The sequence below is a fragment of the Odocoileus virginianus genome, chromosome 12 (assembly GCF_023699985.2).
Source record: "Odocoileus virginianus isolate 20LAN1187 ecotype Illinois chromosome 12, Ovbor_1.2, whole genome shotgun sequence".
Taxonomy (NCBI): Eukaryota; Metazoa; Chordata; class Mammalia; order Artiodactyla; family Cervidae; genus Odocoileus; species Odocoileus virginianus.
The window spans coordinates 65,154,891-65,159,461 of NC_069685.1; positions in this window are offsets into that span (position 1 = coordinate 65,154,891).

Sequence of the window (4,571 nt, forward strand, 5' to 3'; positions counted from 1 at the left end):
TTACCAAGCACCTGTTACACACAAGACATCTTATATCCTACTTCACTCAGTATTCACAAGAGTACTCTTCAGATGTCATGCCCACTTAAAAAAAAATATTTACTTTTGGCTGCTCTGGGTCTTCATTGGTGGGCACGGGCTTTCTCTAGTTGCAGAGAGTGGGGGCTCCTCTCTAGTTGCAGTGCACGGGCTTCTCGTGGTGGCTTTGCTGTGGAGCATGGGCTCTAGGGCACACAGGCTTCAGTAGTTGTGGGCATGTGAGCTTTAGCTGTCCCAAGACATGTAGGATCCTCCCAGATGAGTGATCAGACTGGTGCCCCCTACATTGCAAAGTGGATTCTTAACCACCGGACCACCTGGGAAGACCCAAGTCCACTTTTAAGATGAGGAAACTGAGGCACAGAGAAGCTAAGAAACTTGCTCAGAGCCTCTCGGTTGGAACCAGGCTGTGAGATGCATAAGGCGTGCTCTTTCCTTGCCATCCGGCTGCCCCAGTGATGCTCCGCTTCATTTCCAGCACCACCCTCAATTTCAGCCATTGTTGGTGCAGGAACTGCTCTGTGATGGATGACCATACATAGCTCTGGCCCTAGACTTTCCTCCTAGGCTACCACCGTTGACCATATGGTCAGTGACAAGACAGGGAGGAAGTCTTGGGTGAGGATGCTGGGACGTCATGGCAGGTCCCAGCTCCAAGGTGTCAGGCAAGGGCAGTGGCATCAGATCCCAGCAAGTGGGTGTGGGGCAGCCTGCCAGGGGCCTCAGAAGATAACTGTAGGGGCAGCTAGTTGGGGAGCAGGGGAGGCAGTCCCAGCTAAGAGTGATCCCACAGTTCTTACATATCCGTCTATCCTCCCATCCATCCACCCATCACTCACTTATCCATCTGTCCATGTGGCGCTTCAGCCCACAGTCAGAACACAAATGTGGAGAAGCTGATTTTCTTGTTTGCCGTGACACCCTCACTGCTCCCCACTGCTGTGGGGGAATTGGGGGTGACCTTACATTGGGAGTGCCTCTGCCCTGATTCAGTCTGACCTCGAGCAAGTCACTTCTCTGTGCCAAGAGTCTGGGGAACTGGAAGAACCTCAGAGCTGCCTCGAACAGGCAGCTAACTGAGGCAGAGTGGGGAATTGACTTGCCAAGGTCAGATAAGGAATTACTGGTGGATCTGGGACTAGATCCCAAGGGGCTGCCACTCGTTTATAAAGTGGGAATGGAATTCTGGCTCCCCTCACCTACTGGGATTGTTGGGAGGACCCCACGAGATAAGCAGTAGGAAAGTGATGTGAGAAATGAGGACACCAGGGCAGAGGTGCAAGTCCCAGAGGTGCAACCAAGGACTCTGCTGCCGGGCCAGTGCAGATCCCATGGTGACCACAAGGGGTCAGCAGACGCTTGTGCACTCAGCTGGGATCTGCTGGAAGGCACTTAACGTGTGAGCCAGGGTCTGGGTCATTTCATTCCTGGGGACCCCTAGCACAAGCAAGAAGATGGACGCATCCAGCCCAGCCCACTGTTGAAGTGGGAAGTATTACTTGGGTATTACAATTCAGAGCCTGGCCCAGCTGCTGACTCTGCAGGGCTCTGAGGGCTGAGGGGCCAAGCCCGGAGCAGGCCTTGGCTGGGACCCCCTGTGTCACCAGTAACCTTTATCTGGGCTTCAGCTCTCTGCAACTGTTCCAAGGGGGGTGGTTCAGGTGGCTGATCTCTTCACTTCCGTTCCCAAGCCGGAGATGTGGCACAGAGCTTTGCACACATGATGTTCCATAAATATCTGCTAAGCAACTCCTGCCCTGAGCAGAGCCAGAAAAATCCAGGTCAGCTTATGGCCACAGACACAAAGGTATATATGCTGGTTTGTGTCCCATTTACCCAGGAAAAGAGATGTACAAGCTAAGAGGGAGGCAGGACAGCATGTAGCTAAGAGCACAGATTTGGAAGGAAGGCTTCAGTTCAAATCCCGTCAGCTTTATGTCCCTTAGCAAGTGCCCTGTATAATCAAGCCAGTGTATGTTTCCTCTGCCATTATGCAGTTAGGTCTAGCTTACCTCTGGTCCCTTTGCCGAATGAGAATATCTGACTGGAAGCTTTGCGTGGGGCAGAATCAGAAATAGCAGAGTCAGGAGGGCTCTGTTCTGTGATGCCGACATCCACTCCTCCAGCCCTTGCTGACCTCTGATGTTTCATTCAGTTTCTTTAGAGAAGAGACATATTGTTTTCTGCCTGGGAGAAGTATTACCTTCACTTTGCAACCTTCAGTGTAGAGTGGGGTAGGGCAGTGGGTTGGAGCGGTTATTCCCCAACCCCTGCTCAAGGTTGTATGTGAGTCTATGTTTATTACAAACTGAGCAGATACAAAAGGATACTGGAAAATATGTGTACGGCATACAAATAATATCAACAGAAAACGCCTGTGAGCTCACAAACTAGTTTGAGGAATTTGTTGTTCACTCAGTTGTGTCCAACTCTTTGTGACCCCATGGACTGTAGCATGCCAGGCTTCCCTGTTCTTCACTGTCTCCTGGAGTTTGCTCAAACTCATATTCACTGAGTCGGGAATAAAATCCCCCATTTCACTTCACTGATCTCGCTCCTACCCTCCACCATAACCTGTTGACTTTGAGCCCGAAGCCTCCCTGGGTTCTCTCAAGTCAGCTGGCTCCCACTTCCCTTTTAGCTGGCTGAGAGAAAGTTCTCAGCTGCTGCTTCCACCTCTTGCCCTCATAAGAGCTCACATCCTCTTTCCATGTTCCAAGCATTTGTTGAAATCTCTCATTCATCAGTGACCTTTCTTTCTTTCTGGTCATGCAATGTGAGATCTTCATTCCCTGACCAGGAATCGAACTCAAGGCCCCCTGCAGTGGAAACGCTGAGTCCTAACTATTGGACCCCCAGGGCATTTCCTTAGTGATCCGTCTTTAAAATTGTGACATGGCCTTACCAAGCCTTCTTAACTGTTCTCTTTTGCCACATGGCATCTGTCACCCTCTAAATGATCTAATTGGCATATTTCTGTCTCCTTTTATTAGAATGTAAGCTCCAGAATGACAAGGGTTTTTGTCAGAGTTCTTTTTTTTTTTTATTACTCTTATTTTATTTATTTTTGTTTTTTGGCCCTCCCGCATGGCATGTAGGGTCTTGGTTCCCTGACCAGGGATCGAACCTGTGCCCCTGCATTGGAAGGTCAGAATCTTAACCATTAGACCACCAGGGAAGTCCCCGTCAAGTTTCTTGCAATGCTCCATCATCAGGGCCTAGAAGACTTGGCGTATGATATGAATTCAATGAACGTTTGTTAAAGTCTTCTTTCTAGTTCTGTTTGTTGGTAAACACTTAGTACTTTGGCAGTCTTTCCCACTTTTGTTTCAGTGGGGTCTCTTTGGTTCTCGATAAAGATAGGAGGCAAACATGGGTTCTTACTAAATACCCTGAGCTAAAAGTCTCAGTGTCATTGGTTCTCCATGTGAAGGGATCATGGACCCCTTTAAGATTATAATGAAACCTACCACAAATTGGAACTTACATTTAAAATTTACATGTAATTTATGAAAACTGTACATTTCATCTTAACCTGTTCTCTTCTGGAGAGATATGTAGAAACTATCAACACTTGGAACTTCCTCAGGTTCAGGGGTTAAGACTCCACACTTCCACTGCAGGGGGTATGAGCTCTATCCCTGGTCTGGGAACTAAAGATCCCACAGACCATGTGGCACAGCCAAAAAAAGAAAAAGAGAAACACCTCAATCAAAAACTAGGTGAAGGATGTAGCCAAACAAATAAAAGTGCAAATGACCAAACATATATATTTTTTAAAAAGAAACTATCAATATGGTAGCCCCAGAGGAGAGGAAGAGGGGAGTTCTTCTTTCACAGTATGTGTTTACTTCAGTTCTGTACAGTGCAAGCATTACGATCTCAAAGTTGAAGAAATTAGTTAAGTATTTTAAAGGAACTCATGTTCTAGTCCCTTGGGGCAATCACAAACTTGCATATCTTTAGGGGCCAGGGCAGCCAGTGCACATGGCTTTAGGACCGTAGGCAGCAGTGGAAGCTGTGGAGACATGGAGCTTGCACACCCCAGCCCAAGATGCTTAAATTTTGTGGCACGAAAAGTATGGTGTTCATCAGACTTCACCGGCCAAACATTTCACAGAACCCTCTTTAGTTAAATAGAGAATATTTACTGAGCATGTGGTGTTGGGGAAGACTCTTGAGAGTCCCTTGGACAGCAAGGATATCCAACCAGTCCATCCTAAAGGATATCAGTCCTGAATATTCATTGGAAGGACTGATGCTGAAGCTGAAACTCCAATACTTTGGCCACCTCATGCGAAGAGCTGACTCGTTTGAAAAGACCCTGATGCTGGGAAAGATTGAAGGTGGGAGGAGAAGGGGACGACAGAGGATGAGGTGGTTGGATGGCATCACCAACTCAATGGACATGAGTGTGAGTAAACTCTGGGAGCTGGTGATAGACAGGGAGGCCTGGCGTGCTGCAGTCCATGGGGACGAAAAGAGTCGGATATGACTGAGCAACTGAACTGAACTACTATGTTAAATGAGCT